This window comes from Dama dama, chromosome 5, assembly GCF_033118175.1.
Source record: "Dama dama isolate Ldn47 chromosome 5, ASM3311817v1, whole genome shotgun sequence".
NCBI lineage: Eukaryota > Metazoa > Chordata > Mammalia > Artiodactyla > Cervidae > Dama > Dama dama.
This window is the reverse complement of record NC_083685.1, coordinates 87,898,019-87,923,083: the sequence shown is the minus strand read 5'-3', so window position 1 is coordinate 87,923,083 and position 25,065 is coordinate 87,898,019. Positions and strand designations below refer to the sequence as shown.

Genomic DNA, 25,065 nt, shown 5'->3' with positions numbered 1-25,065 from the left:
GTGACCTTCAGAACATGGAAAGTCATTCCAAAATATCCCATTAAACCCAATACCGAACTATCTGTTGGATACAGTTGGTGTCTAGAAAATGCTTTTTATTTAGTAAATTTAATTAGACCATGGTGTGTCCTTTTTACGGACACTCCAATAGCATTGCACCAATCTTTTTTTTTTTTTTCTCCCTCGAAGAGGAGGGCATCAGTTGCATCATGAGCCAGTCTGACATTTCCAGCCAGTGCCATTCGAGCTGCTATGTTGCCTCAAGACAGATGGATGACAGAAGGGTTCTGGGCTGGGGATCCTTACTGTGCCTCAGCACCCTTCCTTATCAGCTTATGTGGATGCTAACAGCACCCCCCAAACCCAGTCAAGAGTTCATCTTCTGGAAGCCCTGGTAATTCTGCTCTGGGGAGCAAAAACCCCATCTAGACAGGACCTCCTGTAGCTGCTGAGTTATTTGAGGTCTAACGGGGTGAGGCAAGTGCGTTTCCATGACGGTCAGCTTCAGTCCCTCTGGGGAGCGGCGGGGTGGGGGGCTGGGGCCGGTCCTCTCCTGCCAGGGTGACCACAGCGGGCCACGGGCTGGAGAGACCACGAGCTGAAGGGCATCCATCCAGGTGCCGGAAAAACCACAGTTCTGTTCTCTTCGTCCCCTTTTGAACAGGCTGGTTTCAAGTGAGACATTAAGGTCCCCGGGAATAACAGACGGTTCCGGGCCTGTCTATGCCGCCGGGTGAGGGGAGCGGCCGGCTTGATCCGGCACCTGGATCAGGGGTCCCCAACCCGCGGCTGCTCCGGGAGAGCTGGGGCGGGGAGCGTGGGGGCGGGGCGACACAAGACGAGGAGGAGGGGGAGGGGAGGCAGGACAGAAAGGGGGGAGGGCAAAGGCAGACGAAGAAGGGAAGAGGGGAGACGGGGGAAGGAGGATGCGGGGAGCTAGCGAGACAAAGGGAATCTGCACCGCCGGGTGGGCTGCGGCGGGGGAGGCGGCGGCCCGGCTGCCGCTTTTAGCTCCGCCGCTCCGCGGTCGCCATGGCAACGCGGGCTTAGCGATTCCATCTGACATTAAAATGCCGCCGCCTGCCCAGAGCGAGGGGGGTGGGGGGTGGGGGCGGTGATGGTGTCTGTGTGTGTGCGCGCGTGTGTGTGCTGGGGCCAGTGGGTGGAAAACGCGCGCGCGTGCACACACACACACACACACACACACACACACACACACACGCCCACCCGCCGAGGGGCCAGGCGGCGCGGGGGCCCTTTTAGCTGTAGTTGTACGCATCATTTACTGTGCCCCCACCCTCCCATCCGCCCTCCCTCCTTCCGGCTGTTTTTGTTTGTTTGTTTTTCTAGAGAAGGTGATGATTTGGGGCTTAGATCATCTGCTGGCATATTGGTGAGCTCACCGGGTTGCCGAAAGGGAATGGGAATACGGATTTGGGTTAGAAGGGCGTGTGACTGGCCTAAGACAAAAGCATCATGAAACGGAATATCTGGGCAAACAGGCTTTCTTTTTTTCTCTTTCTTGCTTGCCTTCCCTTATTTATTTATTTTTTAAACCAGGGCTATGAATTAGCCAGAAATAGTTGAAGGGGAGGAGGATGGGCTACCCTGAAGAAATGGGTGAAATAGGATTAGTGGAAACCCTGAAGACCCAGGCCCACAGGAACCATCCTGCAGCAGTCTGCCACACGTGACAATTTTCCTGCTTCAAATTCCTGCTCCAGAAAAAGAAAATCAATCTGTACTTTTTTTTTTTTTTTTGGCACTTGAAATTCCACCCCATGGTATTCTCTCTCAAACTGTATTTCAACACAAACAGGGAAAAGCTCATGAAACTGTAACCTGAGGGCAGAAATTGGCCTTAATCACCTTGGCAACTACTGAGCCCACCATGGACTCGCCACACCCCAGACAAGGGTGATGCCCCGACCACTAGGCACACGGGACATCTGCAGAGAAGGCTTCCCAAGACCAGCCTCCTGAGTGTGACAGGGACCAGGCCCAGAAACATCCAGGAAGCACGATGCCCCCGAGGCCTCACCATGAAGACAAACAAAGACCCACGGGTGTGGTTGGGAAGTTTTTGAAAACTCAGCAAAGCATGGGCAGGAACATATGGCTTCTTATCCACCAGGTGAAGTCTCCCCTGTATGACACATCTGGCCTGGGTCTGGAGCATCACACTTGGTGAGAAAATAAAGAAGGATGCTGATGAATAACAGGCATGTGACAGGCTGGTGTGGGCCGGCAGGAGCTGGCTTCCAGCCACTCTGCGATTCCCAGGAATGAAAGGGCACCACCATCTCCAGCTGAACAGAGCGCCCCTTCCTGACCCACAGACCTGGGTCCATGTATCTGGACAGGCACTGTGTCTATTCCAAGAGTCCTCAGTACTTGGTGATGCTCTGAGAAGCCGCTGTGGTATCCTAGGGTAGGGTAGGGGTCTTCTCAGCCAGGACAGAAACATCATGAATAAAAACAATAAATGCAGGCTGCGATCATTCCTGCATCCCAGAATTCTGAGATGACTTATAGTCAAAGATGGGGGTAAAGCTCATCTTCCAGGCAGGTGGAGAATAAACAGGGAATGGAAGGACTGAGACGCTGAGAGTGCAGGGTGGGGAATGAGCCCCCTTGGCTCAGTAAGGCCTACCGACAATGCACCATTCAGAGGATTGACCAAAAAGACCCAGCCTCAATTCTTGAAGCTGAGAATTCTAGAGCTGGGCCTTGAGAGGGGCTCTGACCTTGAGGGCTGCTTAAGCAGGGAGACATCTAGAATATTCCAGCCAGAAGCCTGTCTATTTATTTCCTCCAGACCTCTCCCTTAGGGACAGATGGGCCGTGCCTCCCCCTAGTGTTACTGCATCCTGACGGTGGAGAAGTTCTTCCAAACCATGACAACCAACCTACTCCTTAGAAACACACCTAAAATAGGGATGCAGAGGCCCAGGCGGTGCACGCCGTTTCTGCAGTCTAAAAGGAGTGCTCTGATGGCGGACGTTAGAGCAGTCTCCCTTTGGAGGCCGACTCGGTGATAAAGGCCCAGGGGTTCCCACACAGTCATCAGCAAACTGCAGAGAACTCTGAGGAAGTTAAAGGAAGAGGAATTTTCACAGCCTCCTATAAGTTGCTCCTTTGCTCAGTAGCTGGTGCTTCCAGGAATATTAAATATTAAATACAGACACTAGTGAAATGAATGCCCAATAATTTAAAATGATTTGGGAGAACCTTAATGGGCTGAGACGTGGCCAGTGATTGCTTCTTTGTCCATCGAACTCTAACCAGCCAACCCGGATTAAATAAATCGCAGTTTCCCTGAACTATTTCACACATTCGTTATAAAATGTGGTAACCCCCCACTCGCTGTCCTAATTCCCATCTCACCACAGGAGGCCAGTTATTGTCTCCTATTCATGAGTGGAAAGCACTGGATTCAGGGCTAGAAAGCCTTTGGATCAAAAGCAGGTGCCTCATTGGTGGTCAGAATAAAGGAATTCTGCCTCAAACCACTCTCATCTCTTGAAGGCCTTCTTAATTTTTTAGATGCTTCTTAAGACGAGTTAAAGCATTACAGTACTGGGAAGGGATGCTGGGTAAACGTATTAGGAAGATGAGACATACCATTTGCTAAACAGAGAGGAGTCCTGAGGGAATGGGATACAGAACAAGTACCACGTGATGGTAAGATGGGGCAAGACGGGAGGAGGATGGGATGAACTGGTACAAAGGGCACTGGGGTATGAAGCCAGGGGCAGGGTGAGGACAGTAATGATGGGAGACCAGGGAAGATACAGCAGAGATGGAGAGGTTCCAAAGCCAAGACTGATTTATCCTAGACTTCTGAGGAGGGCCAGCTCCACCCGTGCCTTCCACTGAGTTACATCATACTGCTCATCCATCTCCTTATGATCCAAGTCCCCAGACCTCTGGACAAGGATGTACTCTCACACCACGTCACCTGCTTCCTGCCGTATATAAGACAGAGGACCAAAGATGCAGAAGACAGAGGGCCTGAGGGCTTGCTAGTGGCCAGGATGAGAAGGAAAGGAGAGGGATGAGGGCTTGGAAAGACAGGAGGAGTGAGAGGAAAGACAATGGGGGTATTCAGTATGGGAACAGACCTTCATTAGACTCTTATGGCTTCATTTTCCGGATAAGGAGCCGGGCCTAAAGAGGCCGTGAACTGGGTGAGATCATTTAGTAGGTGGCAGCGGAAGTGAAACTGACACCCAGACCTCAGGTTTCCGACTTGGCGTCCATTCATCTACTTTAAGAGAGGCAAGGAAAGGGTAGAAATAACAACTCTCACCAATAAAGAAAGAGCAAAATGCAAATGAAAAACAGAAAAAGTCTTCACAGGAAACTGAGAAGATTCTAAAAATCAGTCCCTTTAGTCTTTGTGACAAAATAATAAAGCCACAGGCAGTGAACTAAAGCAGCAGTCCTCATCCTTTGGACTGGTTTCGTGGAAGACAATTTTCCCACGGATGCAGGGAGGATGATTTTAGGATGATTCAAGGGCACTGCATTTACTGTGCATTTTATTTCTAATCTAATGCCGCCACTGATCTGACAGGAAATCCATGGCCCAGAGGCTGGGGAACTGAACTAAAGTATTCAGAGGACCAGTTCTGCAGTGAGTCTGATGGGAGCAAATATCTACTTCCCCACTGACAAGTCATGTGCCTGGGGGCAAACTTCTAAACCTGTCCAGCCCTCCATTTCCTCCATCAAGAGATGGGGATAATAGTGGTATCACCCTGCATGTAGGTTTTTGTGAAGATCAAAAAATCGTGATCACAATGGAATATTACTCAGCCATTAAAAAAATACATTAGAATCAGTTCTAATGAGGTGGATGAAACTGGAGCCTATTATACAGAGTGAAGTAAGCCAGAAAGAAAAACACCAATACAGTGTACTAACGCGTATATATGGAATTTAGAAAGATGGTAACGATAACCCTGTATGCGAGACAGCAAGAGAGACACAGATGTATTGAACAGTCTTTTGGACTCTGTGGGAGAGGGAGAGGGCGGGATGATATGGGAGAATGGCATTGAAACATGTAAATTATCATATGTGAAACAAATCGCCAGTCCAGGTTTGATGCATGATACAGGGTGCTTGGGGCTGGTGCACTGGGATGACCCAGAGGGATGGGATGGGGAGGGAGGCGGGAGGGGGGTTCACGATGGGGAACACATATACACCCATGGTGGATTTAAGTCAATGTATGGCAAAGCCAATACAATATTGTAAAATAATTAATTTAAAAAATCGTGATCAGTGGCAAAGAGCTTTCTCAGCAGTGCTTGGAGCATAAACGCTTCATAACGATTACTATTATCATGAAGTCCATGGAGCTCATACAACCAGGGCCAACTTCATTTTTCTTACCAGAAAAAAATGCAGTAAAAAATATTTATGGGTGGTTTCTCTGCATGGAAAAGCATATCTATTTTCTTTGAGTAAATGAGTATCTATATCTTTTTGAGTTTCCCATGATAAGAAAAAGCATCCTTTTTCTTCTGTCTCTGGTGAAGCGTGCTTCCTTCTGATGTCACCTTACTCTTTCCTCCACTGGTGAGAAAGTCCCAGTCTCAGTTTCACAACTAAAAAAAGGGCTGCTTCTTGCTCCATGCTGCCCGGGCTGAGGTGGAGGATGGGAATAAGGAGGAAGTTACTTATCTGTGCATTTCGTTACTTTCATTTTCCATAGGAAGTCCCCTGGACTTGGACTAGAGCTGAGATTAGCAAGCCTCAGTCTGAAAGTGTTCGGGGGCGGCGGGGGCGGGGGGGCGCCATATGTTTTTCACCATCTGTGAAATGGGTACCACAATGTTCAGCCAACTGATTTGGAAGGGGAATGGCAAGGTCCTCGGGGTCTAGGAGTGTTACTTCTTCAGCTACTCGCGTGATAACTCTTCTGACCACTGATCCAGTGGCCCAAAGACAAACCTCCCCCCTCTCTCCTTCCCCCTCCCCCTGTGGATTTCTCAGGCTAGCTCATTTAGAGACCTGACTCCTGAAGGGTTTTACATTCCTGGTTATTTTTAGCCTCATTGAGTCAAAACTGTTCGAACGCGGTCACCACATGGCATGCAGCTGGGTAGAGCAGCTGCCGTGGGTGGATTTCCAGTCAGTGTTACTTGAATTTCTCATCAGGTTCTCTCTAAAATTCCCTGTGTCTTTTTCAGGTGATCTCAAGAACTCCCCCACCAAACCCCTGGAGTTGTAGGTGTGACGCCTGAGCTGTGTGCATCACTGTCTTAGCACCTGCTCCAGGTGAAGGTTGAATCCAGAACCCTGCTAGAAGGGAAGCCGTAGGTCAGTTTCCAGGACGGAAATTTCTCTGCCCCAGAACTCTCAGGTCTCGGACGAGAGACAGGGTGGTGGGCTCTGGTTCTGACAGTTTCCTTAAGCCCACCCCTCCCCCAGGTTTCCAACTTGAGAAATGGGGGCCATGGTCTCTTGGGGGTCTCAGGAAGAAAGCAGGGAGGCTGAGGCAGCTTGCTGGCCCGTGGGGAGCCTACTTTCAGTGACACCCACTAAAACGTGCAGGAGGCTGGGTTATTCAGCCCAGGGAAAGCTGGACTGAACCAGATGCTTCGCCTGCTTCTCACTACCTTTTCTCCACCTCCTCCCACCCCCCGTGCTTACCTCCCTGTCCCTGGGTCAGGCAGCTACTCGTCTCCTGGTCCACCCACATACACCCCTCTGCCATGGTGCTTTTGCCTTCAGGCCTTTTGCACACACTGTTCCCACCTGGTCTGTTTTCCAGACCAACTTCTTCTTTTTTTTCAAAAACGTATCTATTTACTTGGCTGCCTTGGGTCTTAGTTGCGGCACGCGGGATCTTCGTTGCGGTGTGTGGGTTGCTCTAGTTGCGTGCATGGGCTCTCGCGGGCTCCGCAGTTGTGGTACTTGGGCTTAGTTGCCCCACGGCATGTGGGATCTTAGTTCCCCGACTAGGGACGAAACCTCTGTTCCCTGCCTTGGAAGGTGGACTCTTAACCACTGGACCACTCAGGGAAATCCCCAGACCAACTTCTATTTGTCATTTGCATCTCAACATCAGCATCACTTTTGGGAGTCTTCTCTGATCTTTCAAGGCAGGGTTGTCTCTCTATGTACTTCAACATGTTAGATTGTAATTGTCGGTTTCCTCATGCAGTACCCTCCCCCCAGTTAGACTGTAATCTCCAAGGTAGGGTCAGGGTCTGGTTCATTGCTGCTGTCTCTCCACTTCCCAGCCCAGTGTCTGGCCCAGCACATAGTGGGTGCTTTGTAAGTATTTGCTGAATAATGTTTCAGACTCATCAAGAACTGCCTCTTTTTTCTTCCACTCCTGTATATGTTTTTTAGACCGTATCAAACTCTTTGTTCCTCAAATCAAGTTCTCTAACCCTATCTATTCAGATGAAATCCTTTGTTGGTTCTGAGTTTGAAAAAAAAAATCTTCAATTGTATTTATAGGGATGAAATGTGATGCTGCCGACACCTGGGTAGCGTCTCTGTCTGAGGCAGACACATCAAGGGAAAGTGGAAATGTGGGCTGGATAATTGGTAGGAGCTAGAGGCTTTGCCTGGGTCTCCTGGTCATTCTCCTTCATGGATCCTTCTTTTTCTGTGGGCTGGTAAGTTTGGAGCCCTCTTTTCAAGGCATGGTTCTTCTTGACAGGGAGACACCACAGGTTTTCAACCAAAAAAAAAAAAAAACCCAATAAACAGCTCCAATTGATCATGTGGAACTGTTTTCCGTTTCAAGAGAATTCTTACAGTGGAGAGGAAGTGTTCTCTTTATATACAGTCCCCACGAAGGTCCCTTCTCCTCCCTGCCCCCACCCTTCTGCTCCCAGCAGATAGGAACTGACACCAGGGGCAGCGATTATCAACAGCGCCGCACAGTTTCTCTACGACGACTTTTCATAGGACTATTTTTCATCCTTCCACAATGGGTGTCCTTCCCCAGCCCTCACCATCAAATGATAATTTTTACGCAGCAGTATACACGGTGTTTATGACAATAGTGCATGACTCTTAGAACCGCAACACAGGATTTGGCATGGGATTCAACTTTTTGTCTGCAAAAAGGCCATAGGAAGAAGACTTCCGTGCAAACGCAGGGCTTCAGAATGACACTAGTGGCATCTGCAGCTGTGTCTGCTGTCACCAGATCCGCCCTGCATGCTGGTGAGATAACTGCCTGGTGGAGGCCCACCACCGAGGGGTGTGGGCAAGATGGGTGGGACCTGGATGTCTAGTCTGTTGAGATTCTGCCAGGCACCGTGGACCAGGAGCCAAGGATCTACTTCTTACCCTCACTGACCTGACATTCTAGAGATGCCCCGGCAGACAGGCAGAGGCAAGACGGTCTCTTGCACGAGATGAATCTAAGCAAAAGCAAAACAGCTTGGTTCTCGTGGCAACAAATCTGGCCTGGTGGGGGGGTCTTCCCCAGTTTAACACATGTGCCTGTCCTGCCCCAACAGCTAATGGTTTAGGGGAAGGGGATGGCCTGATGGGAGGAAATGTTTAATGTCTTCTGCCCTCTGGAGGGCTGGCTGCAAGACACCCAGGGCCCTGTGGCTACTGCAGGTGGCAGAAAGTAAGAACAGAAGGCACAAGGCGGTCTGGGAAGCTGGTCTCCTCAGCTTCAGGAGGAAGTCAAAAGGCAGGGTGGTGGACCCTGCAGAACCTGGGTGTGTGCATGGGAATTATGGGGATGGGCAGGAGGGGAGGCCGAAGGATGGCTCCGCAAAAGATATCCACACCCCGATCCCTGGGACCTGGGAATGTTACATTATGTTGCAAAACAAGGACACTACAGCTGTGATTACATAAGGCTCCTGAGATGGGGAGAGTATCCTGAATTAACCAGGTGGACTTTAAATGCAATCACAAGTGCTCTTTTTTAAGATATATATATATATATATATATATATATATATATATATATATATATATATGATGTGGACCATTTTTAAAGTCTTTACTGAATTTGTTATAATATTGCTTCTGTTCTATATTTTTGGCCGCGAGGCATGTGGGATCTTAGCTCCCTGACCAGGAATTGAACCCTCACCCCCTGAATTGGAAGGCAAAGTCTTAACCACTGGACTGCAGGGGAAGTCCCACAAGGGTTCTTTTAAGAGGGAGGCACGGGGAGATTTGACATGGACAGGAGAGAAGGCGATGTGATCAGGGAGGCAGAGACGAATGTGCTCAGATGCTCAGTCATGTCATGCGACCCTATGGACTGTAGTCTGCCAGGCTCCTCTTTGTCCATGGGGTTGTCCTGGCAAGAATACTGGAATGGGTTGCCATTTCCTCCTCCAGGGGATCTTCCCAACCCAGAGATTGAACCTGCGTCTCTTGCATCTCCTGCATTAGCAGGTGGGTTCTTTACCGCTAGCACCACCTGGGAAACCCCTGAGACTGGAATGATGCGGCCACAAACCAAGGGATGCTGGCAGCCCCAGAAACTGGAGGAGGCAAGGAGCGGATTCTTCCTTAGAGTCTCTGGGAGGAGCACAATCCTGCCGACCCTCTGACTTCGGGTCAGAATCATCAGTGATACTAATTTTGGATTGCTGGCCTGCAGCACTTGGGAAAAAACATTTCTGCTGTTTAAGTCACCAAGTCTGTGGTTATTTATTATAGCAGCAAGGAGAAGCTAAGCTACAGTCTAGGTAATATTCCATTTGATGAGATTTCTGACTCTTCCAACAAGCATTGTAGGGTGGGGCCAGTAAGACAGAACAACAAGCATTTCACAGTATTATATTCACTACATGGAGCCTGTATCAGAATTCTGAACGAACACACCTCTCTCCTGGATTTGAATGAGCAACTGCTTGTATCTAGCTTTGCGGTGTTACACTGTCTCTAGAGTTAATTCACTGCAAACTGGAACAGGCAACTGTCAGCTGAAAAAAAGTGTGAGACCATCTCCCCCAGCTTAGTCAGGGAGGGTTGGTAAGGCATCACAGATGCACGATGGAGACAGGAGGGGAAGCCAAAGGCAGTGAGGAGAGGCTTCCCTTTGAGGTGCAAGCATCCTGGACAGAAGGGAGAGGAACAGGTCCCCCCAGAACAAGGAAAAGGAAGGTCCTGTCTGCAGCTCTGAGAAGGTGCTTCGTCAGGAAGAATAGGGGAAAAGGAAGGCCTGACCCTTTTTCTGTTCTGTCCCCAGACTCTTCCCTAGGGATGTATTATCCTCCTAGGTGAGTGATTTATTTATTTATCATTTTATTTTACTGGAGTATAATTGCTTCATAATGTATCCGTTTCTACTGCACGACAAAGTGAACCAGCCACGTGTACACATACATCACCTCCCTCTTGAGCCTCCCTCCCACCCCCACCCCCCCACCCCACTCCTCTAGGTCATCACAGAGCACTGAGCTGAGTGGGTGATTTAGTTTTTAAAGAGGACTATGGGGAATCGACCACTGGGTGTGCTGTGTGGATGCGGCCAGCCTGGGTGGTGGGTGAGCTCCTTTGGGTGGGTGGGATCTTTGAGCTGTTGTGGCATTTGGGGTGGGGTGGGTGGCTGCCATTCAGCTTAAGGAACAGCTTCTGGCTTAGAAGGTTAAGGCGTTTCTGTGGTCCCTCCTAGGGAAGACAAAGGGGCATGGGAGGTGAGAGAAGGTTACTGTCTCCTGGTCTGGGCAGCGATGCAGAGGCTCTCCTGTGACAGGCTGCTCCAGGCCGCGGAGGAAGCCCTGTGCTGGCTTCCCATGGCTCAACAGGCGTGGGGACCAGTCCCCTCACTGTGACTGGTCCCACAGCCCTGGGCTCCTGGCTGTACCAACACTTGAATGATAATGTGTTAAACCCTCGACCCAGTGCCACTTACTAAGCATGTCCAGTGTCCACAGCATTAGAGGAGGTTGCATGCGGGTTTGCAGGAAAAGAACAGCAGACCCTTGAACAACACGGGTTTGAACTGCACAGGTCCACTTATACATGGATTATTTTCCATAGAAAATACGGCAGGACTACACCATCTGAGACTGGGTGAATCGAGAAACAAAGTATAAGGAAGAAGGCTGACTGTAAGTTACACCCACCTGGATTTTTGACTGTGTGGAGGGTTGTACCCCAGCCCCGTGTTGTTCAAGGGCCAGCTGTAGACAGCACAGTTTCTGCTCTCCGGGGAGAAACAAATACAAATAAGAAGAGCCAAACCAGGGGCTTCCCTGGTGGATCAGACAGTAGAGAACTGGCCTGCAATGCGGGAAAGCTGGGTTCAATCCTTGGGTTGGGAAGCTCCCCTGGAGGAGGAAATGACAACCCACTCCAGTATTCTTGCCTGGAGAATTCCATGCATAGAGAAGCCTGGCGGGATGTGGTCCAGGGTCGTAAAGAGCCCAACATGACTGAATGACTAACGCCTCTGTTTTCACTTTCACTTCTAGTGACTAAGACTCTTTGCTCCCAGTGCAGGGGGCCCAGGTTCGATCCCTGGTCAGAGAACTAGATCCCACATGCTGTAGTTAAGAGTTTGCATGCTGCAACTAAGACCCAGCACAGCCAAGTAAATAAATTAAAAAAAAAAAAAAGAGCCAAACCAAAAACACAGGTGACAGATGTCTTAAGGCACTGAACCCAAGAGGAACTAGCAGAGAGGCCAGAAGATCTGTGCTCATCAAGCGCTTAGTTTTACTGCCTCTGTGACCTTGGGTTTTAAGTCTGTGTCCATCTGCAAAGTAGGTTTAACATAATTACAAATGGCTTGGATTGTTTAAACAATTGAACGAGATGATGTATATGAAAGCACTCTTAAAGCTACAGTGATTGTGCCTCAACATACAATATACAGCATAAGGAAATATAAAAACTTACACTCTGAGGGGTAGAAAAAAATACAGACTGTTAGCTTAATTCCAAGAATATAATAATTTCATTATGACTCATCAGGATACTCTGGGACAATAATGAGACACATTATTCAACAGAAAAGAACATCTTGATATTAGGTACGCCAACATTGATTTTTGTCTGCCTCCTTCTAGAGAATTGATTCACCCCAACTCCAGCCATAGGCAGAGTTGCCCATGCCAGGACCACACACTCCAGCCTCAGGGCTGGAGCCTGGGTAGAGGTCATGTGATTCAGAGTGGACCAATCAGAGGAGTTCCTTGGTTTCCATAGATTTTGAAGAAGGGAAGATTTTCTCTTCCTTTTAGGTTGCTATGCTGGCATAACACAAGCCTGCCACTGCCCGTGGCCACGATGTCCCCTGTGTGGAAGAAGCCTGTAGTAAGACAGAATGAGGCCAACACACACAGACTCTGGGGAGGAGAGCGACAGTCTGATTATGGGGAAGAAAAAGGGTCTTGCTTCAAGTGCTTAATCCCCAGGGTGCTACAACTCTGGGAGTTCCTTTCAGGATATTCGATTTTGGGTTTAAAATGGCTGCTTCATCTGAAAAAGTTCTGATCTATAGAGCAAGCTTACCCAGACATACTAAATAAACCTTGATGAAGGGCAAGTAAGAATGTTGGAAAAAGATTCTGCAAGGGTCATTGCTTCTCCTGAAACACACGAGATCAGCTCACCATTTGGAGATACCAATCCCCAGTTTTCTAAACCTGGCTCAGCACTAATAACCTTCTGTATTAATCCAACAAAAAGGCCATGTGCATGCACCATGATGAATACAGGAGAAGCATTCAGTGAGGGTCTGGCTAGATCATTCTAACACCTGACAAGCATGACCAGCATGGGGAAGTGCATTCAAAATATACACAGGAAATAATGCTGAAAGGTGGACAAGAATGCCTGGGACAACATTTCAACTAGAATATTAAGTACCAGTTATTATTTTCCATGCTGTTTGCTTACTGAACTGGAAAAATTCATGTTTCAACTGCAGCATCAGGAATCATAACCTTGTACTATCTTCAAGGTCACTAGATGGAAAGCTTATGCTTGCTCTTAATGGCCACATCATTATGTGGCTGCAAAGCGTCATCACCAAAGAACCAATCTGCTGTGGCATTGTATCTAATCCCTTGTGCTCCTGTAGGGTAAGAAGACTTTCAAAGCCCTGCCCTGCACCATCCCTGGCTCCATTATGGTTGCTGAGAGTTCCATGGACAACTTCTGGCTTCAGCCCGGAGAAGGCAGTTCTTGGAAACCAGTATCAGAGACAAGGAATGATAAAAATGTGAATCTTTCTTGGAACCCCTTTCTGATCTCCATCTTTTTTTCTTTTAACCAGACAAGATCTGTCTACTCCAGAACTTCTACACAAGTTTATTATTTTTAAAATTTATTTTAATTAACTAATTTTTTGGTTGGACTGTGCAGCATGTGGGATCTTAGTTCCCCAACCAGGGATCAAACCCATGCCCCCTGCAGTGGAAGCACAGAGTCTTAACCACTGGACCGCCAAGAAATCCCAGCACAAGTTTATATCTGCTACTAATAGGGCCTACTCAATGACAAATTCAGAAATTAACAGTGTTTGTAGCAGATGGAACAATATGGTGGTGATCTATGGCCTTAAAAGAGGCACCCATAGTAGGGAATTTGGATTAATCTAAGAAGCATAGATGGGGGAATATTCAGAGTCCAAGAGAAACAGTATGGGGTAGAGTATTGGTTGGTGGTTTAGTCACTAAGTTGTTCCGACTCCTCCAACCCCATAAACTGGAACCTGCCAGGCTCCTCTGTCCATGGGATTTTCCAGGCAAGAATACTGGAGTGGTTTGCCATTTCCTTCTCCAGGGGATCTTCCGGATCCAGGAATCGAACCTGGGTCTCCTGCACTGCAGGCAGATTCTTTACCGACTGAGCTATGAGGGAAGCCTCATGGGGTAGATGGTCTCACTAAAAGTTCTATGCGCACTTTAGAGTATGTAGAAGCTGGTGTGTCCATTCTGCCACGGCAGAGCTGAGACCCTCTGCTCCCACTGTTGGGGGTAAAATAATTCTGTACCTTTATCTACATTAAGGATATTTTTGCATGGTGGCACTAAATGATAGCTCAGTTGGTAAAGAATCTGCCTGCAATGCAGGAGACCCTGGTTCAATTCCTGGGTCGGGAAGATCCCCTGGAGAAGGGATATGCTACCCACTCTAGTATTCCTGGACTTCCCTTGTGGCTCAGCTGGTAAAGAATCCACCTGCAATTCAGGAGACATGGGTTCGATCCCTGGGTTGGGAAGATCCCCTGGAGAAAGGAAAGGCTACCTCCTCCAGTATTCTGGCCTGGAGAATTCCATGGACTACAGTCCATGGGGTCACACAGAGTCAGACACAACTGAGTAACTTTCACTAAATGAATGAGAGATCCTCTTTAAGAAACCGGCCTTCATGATGGCGCCTTGCTTCCTTGGGTTTTCCAGGCCAGGTCAATGCATTCAGTCAGTAGCTGGTTTTCTACCATTGTTCCTGTCCCTCAGCATCCCTGAAGTGCCTGACGTGGTGGCTTCTGAACACTCTCTCACACGGCCTCTGTGGTACAGCATGTTCTCATCTCCCTGTTCCTTTTTTCCCCTAATATTTATTTATTTGGTTGTGCTGGGTCTTAGTTGGGGCATGTGGAATCTTTAGTTGCAGCATGTGGGATCTAACTCCCTGACCAGTGATTGAACCCAGGCTCCTAGCATTGGGAGTGGGCAGTCTTAGCTACTGGACCACCAGGAAGTCCCTCATCTTCCTATTTTTTAACCTTCTTCTTGTTCCCACCTCTCCTCTCTTCTCCATCCATGTGGCTTCATTTCTATATGCTGATAGCTCCCAAATCTACACCTCTGGCCCATTTGAACCCCAAGCCTTAGAGTCAGCTTCCTACTGGGCATCTCCCCTTGGATGGGAGGCAGTTGGTTTATTGTACACCCACCCACCCGAGAAGCCTACAGATGCTCCCAGACTCCATACTCACTCTCTCATGCCACAGCCATCCATCACCACGTCCTGTAGGTTTTACCTTTTAATTTCTTTCAAATCTGCCTCTGTCCTTTCACCCTTATTTTCACTTCACTGCCCACACTTTCATAGCATCTCACCCAAATCACTGTAACAGCTTCCTTTCTGGTCTCCCTGCCTCCCCTCCAGATGAATGATCCTACAGAGATATAAACATGTAAGTTACAAATATGATCTCTGGCTTGAAGCTCTCCTTGAGTCCTCACTGCCCTCAGGGGCAAGTTCACACTGTTTCCGGTGGCTCTCTGATCTGCTTACCTCTCCTGTTCTGGGCTCCTCACTCGCTCCCGAGCTTCCTGGGTTCTAGCCCTACTCAACTACTTCCAGATCCTCTGTAGCCCTGCTCACTGTTCCTAGCTTTCACTTGCTTCTCCCTTTGCTAGAATATATTCTTTCTTCATCACCGCTTCCATATGCCAAGATAATCCTAAAGAAATAATCTGAAATGCCAACATGTTTCTTTTGTGGGATACTCATCACAAAGTACAATAAAAAATCTTGAAAACTACCAAAATGCCAACAAAAACAGTCTTAAAATGACTGAAGTTTTGTGTTCCTGGAAAATGGCTCATCGTATATTAAATGAGAAAACCAAATTATGAAAGTTGCTTTCCATCACAACTTCATAGATACTGAAATAGCAACAGTAGTTATTTCTGCATGGCAAAATCACTGGTGATTTTAATGTTCTTCTTCAGACTTTTCTATTATGTTTTTTTTTTTTTTTGAAAACTTACCCATGTATATGCAATAATTAGTTTCATAATTAGGGGAAAACCCAGTAATTTTTTAGAGAGGGACATCCCTGGGCATGTAATAGGAGGGTGGCGGTGATTGTTGTCCAGTCACTAAGTCATGTCTGACTCTTCCTGACCCCGTGGACTGCAGCACGCCGGGCTCCTCTGTCCTCCACCACCTCCCAGAGTTTGCTCAAATTCATGTCCAAATAGGAGGTAGATGTAGACCATGAAGATTCTATTCCTCAAGGGAAGAGTACTTTATATGGAAAGTTTAAATCCTGAACTGGGATGATATCTAGAAGCTTGTGAATGAGTTCTATAATAATCTGTTGCAAAGGGTGAAGTGAAAAAACAGCTGAAGAGGGTGTGTGTGGGGGCAGTTTCTGCTCCCATGACAAATGCTAGGGCTAAGATTAACTCATCTCTGGGATGTGTGTTTCCATCACTGAATAAATCCCTCCACTCTCTCCTCTTAACCCCCTGTCGATATGGGCATATGTTTTGCTGTGGCTGAACCAGCAGAAGGGCCCCAAGAACTGAGTGAGCAAAATATGGTTAACTCACAGGCCCCCAGCTGCTGTGCTTCAGTCAGCGGGGAGCAACAGGTGGTATCCTTGCCAATCTGTGTGTCCAGCTATGAACAGAGAGTGGAAAGTTAACACACAAATGTTTTGTTCTCCAGAAAAATGAAAATCATTTGGATAAGTCTGTACAGCTGTATCCAGTGGCCACTTGAGTGCTGGCCTGAGAATATTATATATAAAGGGAGTTTCCCACCTAGTCAGACACGTATGTTATTTCTATTAAAGGTTCTTTTTTGTCTTAATTAAATCTGGAGTTAGAAGAGTACTGGAAGCATAAGCAGAGTTAGCAGAGAACGGTATGCTTTGGGAAAATGAGACGAAACTCTTAGCTTACAGGAAAACGTCACCTTAAAGCGCAGAACTGAAAACACAGCATCTCTGGCTCATTTAAGTATAATTGCTGATTAAATTTTCACTTAATGACCTAGTAGGGAGCATTTGTTGCAAGGCATGTGTTAAATAATGAAGCAATCAAGTAAATAACTGAAAAACATACTTTTGAAACAGTTCAACCTTTTCGAAGAGAAACAATATTGTACTTATATAATATTTACAGGAAACCCAGTAACATTTAGATAGAATCCTTGAGAATCGACAAGTGTGTTCCCTGCAGAAACAAGTCTGTAGGAACAAGAGGGAGAATGGCCAATTTCTTATGAATCACCCGGTTCCTGCGAAGAGTGTGTGTCCTTAAAGACAGAAGAGACAGAGGATGGTAAGAGAGAAGAGAGCAGAGCAGAGTTACAAGGTTCCTAGCCACAGACTCTGATTCTGTTATTTTCTAGGTCTGTAAAGAAGGAAGCCAGCATGAAATCACAAGTCAAAGCTTGATGAGCACAACAAAAGAAGATCCTACTGTATCAGGTCATTTGAAACTCCAAACTGACTTTTATTATGACAGTTGGATAAAGTGAGTGAATGCTTATTGGTTTAGATATTAAAATGAACCATAAATATGGCGGTTAGGGTTAAGTGAGTGATGAATCTTATGTCCTGGCTTAATTTCTCAGGTTTTCAAATGGATAATTCTAAAGCAATGCCAATTTATTAGTTTCTAAGAATTAGCTTTGAGTTGGAAAAAAAGATAGTATGAATAAGAAAATATTATTATACAGTATATGTTTCATTTTAAAGTTTGAATTATTTCTTGGGATCAGACCTGGGTCTGATCTGTAGAATTTTCCACTTGACAACCTTTGTTCTGTGTGCTTAGTCGCTCAGTTGTGTCCAACTCTTTGTGACCCCATGGACTGTGGCCCGCCAGGCGCTTCTGTCCATGGGGATTCTCCAGGCAAGAACACTGGAGCGGGTCACCAAGCACTCCTCCAAGGGATCTTGACAGCCTTAAACACTGGCAATCTTCCAACAATTGTTACTGACTTCTTTTTTAGGCTTCATTACCCAGGATTTCATTTTGGTGGTTTAAAAAAAAAAAAAAGTCTGATGAATCGCATCCTTTCACAGTTAGAAATTGAAGGGTTCACACTTCTTGTCAGCCGGAAGTGGAGGTTGGGAAGAATTCTATTTTTGGAGTTGAAAGGCCACCTTTGACCCAGAAATGTGTGGTTTCATGAAAGATGTCCCTCTGTTCTGTCTTTCTTGATTTACCCAAGGAATGGAGAAATGCTTAAGAGGGTCACTTCATCAGACTTGTTTCCTCCCAGTGCCCTAGGACAACCTTATTGACCATATCTAAAGAATTTTAGATTTTCAGGTGTTTAATTTGGTGTTATGTGATCCATGTCACAATAATTTAACTTTATGTTATTCAAAATTTTCCAAGTTGAAATCTTGACTCTTTTTCTAAGATGTGAGGATTTACTCTTCTAGATCAGGGGATAAGAGATGAACAGTCTGAACCAAGGGTTGATCATTAAGTAGCAAAGGGATCCTAGAGAAAGAAATGAATCCACAGAGAAGGGAAATGTAGCCTAGTACACTGCTTGGCTCTGAAGGAAACAATGTTTATAAAGTTAGAGTGATATAAAGAGCAGTTATTGGTTTTCGGCTTTACAGTCAATCACCAAAGTGTGAAACAATGTAAATATTAATATTAACAATGTGTAAAAGTAAAGTTCTAGGTGCCAGAAGTTCAAGCAAGACACACATCTTCATTCCACACAGTGGTGCTAAGAGAGAGGTCTGAAATTGATGGAGCATGAAAAAGAGATTCTTGTATATATTTTTGTATTTCACAGATTCTAAGAGCTCACATCTTTCAACCATTAATAAATTTTTATATAATTTTAATCAATCATTTCTGGGCTGTGCTGCTACTTGCAGCATGTTACTTGTGCTGTGATCACTTGTCTTCGCTGCTACTTGCAGGCTTTCTCTAGTTGCGGTGAGTGGGGGCTGCTCTCTGGTTGAGGTGCGTGGGCTTCTCATTGTGGGGGCTTCTCTTGTGGTGTTCTAGGGTGAGCACCCTTTAGTAGTTGTGGTGTGTGGGCTCAGCAGCCCCTCAGCATGTGGAATCTTCCTGGACTGGGGATCAAACCCATGGCCCCTGAGTGGGCAAACAGAGTCTTAACCACTGAACCACCAGGAAAGTTCTAATATATTTGAAACTGGGATGCTCCTTACTCTTGAGAATACCTTATAAGTATAATTGGCAGTGTTGTTTTCCTTAGTGGAACAGACAATAATGGCACATCTTAGATTTGACAATGCAGTATTTTGAGTTGTAAAAAGTAGTAAGTAACTAAAGATAATGAAAAAAAAAAAATTGGGAGGGAGTGACCAAAGACAGCTAAATAAACCATCATCTCTTAGAATCAAAGGTTAATAGAAAATGTCTAAACTTGATAAATTTTAAAAAATGACAGCATGAGTCTGTTGTTTATATATCTTTTCATTTTAAACCCTTCCATTGTTTTTTTTTTTTTTTTTAATTTTTTTTTTTGGGGGGGGTGAGTGGAGCACATGGTGCAGTTTATAGGATCTTAATTCCCTGACCAGGGATTGAACCCAGGTCCGCAGCAGTGAAAGCCAAAGTCTTAACCACTGGACTCCTGGGGAATTCCCCACTATTTGATTTTTAAAAAACCAGACTGTATCAGGTTCTTGTGGATATTGTAACAAATTACCACAGTCTTGGTGGCTTAAAACAGAAATTTACTCTCTCCTAGTTCTGGAGGCCAGAAGTCTGAAATCAAGATGTCTCTAAGGCCATGTTCCTTCACAGAGTCAAGGGTTCTTCTCCTCTTCTAGCTTCTGGGAGCTGCCAGCATTTCTGCATCATGCCAGTCTCCGTCTCTGTCTTCACATCACCGTCTCTGTGAGTTCAAATCTACCTCTGCCTTTCTCTTATAAGCACACTGTAGTAGCACTTAGGACCTACCTGGATAATCTAGGACAATCTCCCAATTTCAAGATCCTTAATTATATCTGCAAAGACCCTGTATTCCAAATAAGTAACATTCACTGATTTCGAGTACTATTAGGCTATGGACATATCTTTGGGAGCCATTATCAGCCTACTCATGCATTAGTTTGATTTAAAAAAAAAATCCTAAGTTATTCTACAATTTGAAGTTTTTCAGTGACTACCCATAGCTTCCAGGATCAAGTTCAAATGATGTATTGGTTAAAAATATAGTCTCTAAAGCAAAAGCACAAGAAACAAAGGAAAAATAGGTCAACTGGACTTCAAGATTAAAAACTTCTGTGCTTCAAAGGATACCATCAAGAAAGTGAAAAAACAACTCACAGAGAAAATAATATAAATGATAAGAAACTTCTATCTGGAATATACAAAGAGCTTTTAGAATTCGATAATAAAAAGACAAATAGCAATTGTTAAATGAGCAATAGACATTTCTTTAAGGAAGATAAAAAACTGACCAAAAAACACATGAAAGGATGCTCTACATCATTAGTCACTTGTGAAATACAAACCAAAACACAGTGAAACACCACTTCATACTAACTAGGATGGTGACAATAAAAAAGACAGATAACAAACAACAAGTCCTGGCAAGTGACGGAGAACCTGGAACCCTTATGCACTGTTTGTGGATTACTCATTATTCACAATATCCCCAAAGTGGAAACAACTCAAATGTCCTTCCACTGACAAATGGATACATAAAATGCAGTCTATCCATATAATGGAATATTATTTGGCAATAAAAAGGAATAAGGAATATGATACATTGCTATAACATAGATTAGCCTTGAAAATACTACACCAAGTGAAAGAAGCCAGTCACAAAGGACCACGTATTGGATGATTCCATTATGTGAAATGTCTAGAGTAGACAAATCTATAGTGATAGAAAATGGATTAATGGTTGGTTGGGGTAGGGGTCTAGAGGGAATGGGGGATGGGTATGGGATTTCTATTTTTTAAAAAATTATTTAGTTATTTATTTTTGGCTGCACTGAGTCTTCGTTGCTGTGCAAGGGCTTCCTCCATTGCGGCGAGTGAGGGCTGCTCTCTAGTTGCAGTTGTAGGTGTTTCCTTGCGGTGGCTTCTCTTGCCGTGGAGCACAGGCTCCGAAACTTGGGCTCTGGTAGCTGTGGCGCACAGGCTTAGTTGCCCGGCAGCATGTGGGATCTTCCCGGACCAGGGATTGAACCCATATCCCCTGCATTGGCAGCCAGATTCTTAACCACTGGACCACCAGGGAAGTCCTGATATTTCTACATGGGGTGATAAAAATGTTCTAAGTGGATTGTGGTAATGGTCACACAACTCTGAATACACTAAAAACCATTGAATTACATGCTTTAAATGAGTGAAGTATATGACATGTGAGTTCTGTCAGTAAAGCTCTTAGATAGACGATAGATCAGTAGATAGGACAGTCCACAGACTCACAGTCTTTGGTCCAGTCTCAGCTCCGTGAGAACGTGTAGATGGATAAGGGAACATGCATGGACGACCTCAGCACAGTTCCTGGCACACGGTAGATACCCTACCTGTGACCACTGTTATTATCCACCTGGCATTTGATCACTGTGGGACTTGGTCCTTGCCTACCTCCGGCCCCTTTACACCCCCTTAGCCCCTTTTCAGGGCAGTTGCCACCCTGCATCCCCTGCAGCTATGCTATCTCTTAAGAGTCCCCTGAAACAGGCCCAGCACACCCTGCTTTTACTAGAATACCCTCTCTCTCCCCTGCCTTCACCCAGTTAGCTCCTCTTTTGCTCCCCTCCTGTGTTTCCTGAGCCCTCTGTCTCCCAGGAAGCATCCCCTATGGGCCCTAAGACCGCCTGCCCTTCCTGCCTGGTCAGCTGTGGTCCCCACCGCTCTGGGTACAGAGTCTCTCGTGACACTCGCTATGCTCCATGGCATCTGTCTGCTGTGTCTTACTCATCTTTCCACGCTCAGTGCCAAGCAGAGTGACAAAAAGTTCAGAAGTGAACATGCTAAATGGCCGCTGGGCCTAAAGAGAATTACTGCTGCACCAGCAGTAGAGCAAAATCTTTCCCAGGAGAGAAGAAAGATTTTTCTCTTGTTTTCCAGGCAGAAGAAGTCTGTTTCTCTGGGGATGGGGAGCTTGGCACGACTGCCCTTGTGCCTTATCTTCCACATGGACACACGCAGACCTGCCCGCCGCCTGCTTCCCATGGAGTGATGGAGGGATGGATGCAGGCCTGCCTTGTGACCCTGTCGGTTTATTAGCACTTTACTGAAGCGCATGTTCAGACACGTGTACTTAATGGAAGGGACAGCTGAAGAGCAAAGCCAGCGTGATATTCACACCATGCAGCATAGGGAAAAATACATTTGCAAACCCTGTAGGAGGTAATGCTCAAAAAAAGCCCACAGTCTGGGGACAAGAAGGAACGACTCCTTTCTAAATATTCCCGGTAACATAAGCACAGCTGGTGAAGAGTCCAGGGAGGCCTGTGTGAAACCACCTTTAACCCTCAGAGGCAGTGAGCGCCCTCACCCAGAGGCACCCACACTGGGGAGGATGACGTGGGGAGCGAGGAGATGCTGGATTTGGGGACCCTTAGCTCCACTCCAGTGATTAGAAGACGTGATGTGCTGATTTGAGTGTCTGGTGAGAATTATCTGGAATATGAGGGCTGCCACTTTGCACAACTCCGGGATGCCCTTTGCGTCATAGTCGAGGTGAGAGGTACCATCCCTCCCCCGTACCCCTGACAAAGTGCCGCCCTGCAGGGACTCTGTATTTGTTATGGGCAACCAGGCTAAATCTTGATTACACAATCCTGTGTCTATTACAGCAAAACGGGCTTGCTTAATTTTTTTTTTTTAAGGTTTGTAGTATCTTTATTTTTTTTAAAAATTTATTTTTCATTGAAGGACAATTGCTTTACAATATTGTGTTGGTTTCTGCCATACATCAGCCTGAATCAGCCACAGGTATACCTATGTCCCCTCCCCTCAGCTTACTGAGTTTTATAGGACTCTGGCTTTTATTTTTTAAAGAACACTGTCTAAATTGTACATACATGGCTTAATGAAATGATGATATATTTTAAAGGAAACTCCAAACCAAAGGAGGGCTGAGTTGGTAAAAATTTTCATCACTGGTCACATCTTAGGGTTGTACTTCAAACAAACCCCAGCCACTGTCTCTTGGCCTTGGTGTATTTTGTCGGTTAGTCAGAAAAACAATGAAAGGCCACTAGCTCTCAGGGATCCTGGGAAAAGATGCCAGATGTCGTGTGTGAAAGCCAGCACATTCGCCTACAGACAAAGCAGACTCAACTACACAGTCTGCACGGGTGGCCTGTCAGGAGACAGCTTTTCCTTCTCTTTTTTTCAGGCATGTCACACAGGATAAGGGATCTTAGTTCCCTGACTAGAGGTGGAACCCAGGTCCCCTGCACTGGGAGCATGGAGTCTTAACCACTGGACCACCAGGCAAGTCCAGGTATTCTGTTTGTTAAAACAGAAAAGACTCAGCACTGGCATATGCAAACACACGTGTACATATGTGTGTACACACACACCCTCTTCTTTCCATATATCATATATATTAGAATACTACACTAGACATTTAATACATATATTAAATATATACGGTGGCACTAGTGGTAAAGAACTTGCCTGCCAATGCAGGAGACATAAGAGACACAGGTTCAATCCTTGGGTCGGGAAGATCCCTTGGAGGGGGGAATGGCAACCCATCACTCCAGTACTCTTGCCTGGAGAATCCCATGGACAGAGGAGCCTGGTGGGCTACAGTCCATAGGGTCGCAAAGAGTCAAACATGACTGAAGCTACTCGGCGTGCATATAAATATAAATTAGTTGAATTTCCTATCTTATTAGTCAATTCAGTGAAATACGTGATGGAAGATAAAACGAGTATTTTTAGTTCTCCGTGGTTTTTCCTTCACTAAATTTCCTCTTCCTTGTAACTGAGCACAGACCTGGGCACCCGCCTTACAGCACCAATGCAGAGTCACTGCTTCATGTACGGGAGGGAGGGAGGAGCCATCTGTCCATGTTCCAAGGTCCCCGAAAACACCCCATCCTCTCAGACCTCTTCCTGTCGCACACAGTAGCCCCCCATCTACTCCTCTCTTTAGGACGAGTGGGTAAGAACACAAGCAGAGGAGTCCGCGAGGACTGAGCTGAAATCCTGACTCTGCTGTTGACCAGCCGTGGGTACCTCTGGTGAGGGACACAGCCCCTCCAGGTCTCAGCTTCCTCATTTGAAAAATGGGAGCAATACCCGCCCCATCTGGGGTTACGAGAAGCTCAAGGAGAAAAACTCATCAAAAGCATGTGGCTCAGTGGCAGCGCCCGGCCAGTGGTCCACAAACAGCAGCATCTCCTCTATTGTGCTGCTCCCTGAATGGATTCTGCCCCCATTATTAGGCTGTGAACCCTCTGAGGGATCAAATGTTTACTGAGCAGAATGGGGAAATAGATGTGAGAGGACAGGAAACCACAGCACCTCCTATTGACCTGGTGCTCCTGGAGAATCACCACCACGCCCTTCCTCTGCCCCACTTCTGCTCCTAGTTAATCAATCCGACTAAGTCCTTACTGCTTTACCAGCAAGGTGGTGAATTTCCACCAGCAAAGACAGCAAGGTATGAATGGTTATGATACATTTTTACTGTAATACATAACCTCTCTGCTCAACTATCATATGCAATTGACCACAGGAATGACAGGCCTGCTTTCTAAAGGTTATGCAGATTATTTTTTTGTTCCAAACTAAGTGTCTGTCTCTCTATACTATATTGTATTATAGAATACAAGTAGGCTGACATACTTTCCTCCTTTGCTTCTATTTGTATACAATTAGGATTTAAGGTCTGTTTCTCTTCCCTTGGCTCCCCGCACCCCCCCCCCCGCCCCGCCCCCAAGGACTTGGGATACTTGAGGGTATACATCTGAAACCCTGGGCTAGATTCCCGTGATCATTAATTTCATCAGGCTTGAACAGGGCAAGCTTAGCATGGAGACTCACACGATGCTTTCATACTCTGAGAATAACAGGCACTGAGGCCTTCACAGGACACGTGGTTGCCGATTCAGTCCCGGGTTCCCCTACCTTGGAAGCCCGCAGGCTGCCTATATAAGGGCGCGGAGCAGTTATCCATTCTGATGCTGTGCTGACAGAAATGGCTCTCCCAGCTATAGATTTAGGCACTTGGAGGGCTGAACAGTAGCTCATCCACTCTCTAGTTTTCCTTTGGAATTCAGTAATGAACTCATTAAATCACCAACTTGTTGTGACAGGAAGTCATTCAGATGCTGATGCTATTGCCATGGAAACCATCCCTCCACTCAGAGCTCGGTCTCTGCTGAGGAGCACCCCAGCTCCATAATTACTGTCATTCCCCCAAATAACA

The 25,065-nt window shown here is 46.3% G+C and overlaps 2 protein-coding genes across 2 annotated transcripts in view; one reads left to right on the top strand and one right to left on the bottom strand.

The window, feature by feature from the left end:
* CDK5R1 (cyclin dependent kinase 5 regulatory subunit 1) overlaps nucleotides 1–21,910 on the top strand; it is a 50,778-nt gene extending 28,868 nt beyond the window's left edge. The window contains exon 2 of the transcript XR_009692934.1: nucleotides 17,059–21,910. The gene's annotated coding sequence lies outside the window, so the exon portion shown is untranslated. The remainder of the gene's footprint in view (nucleotides 1–17,058) is intronic.
* The window catches only part of MYO1D (myosin ID), a 363,713-nt gene that overhangs the window by 23,810 nt on the left and 314,838 nt on the right, over nucleotides 1–25,065 (bottom strand). The window lies entirely within an intron of this gene.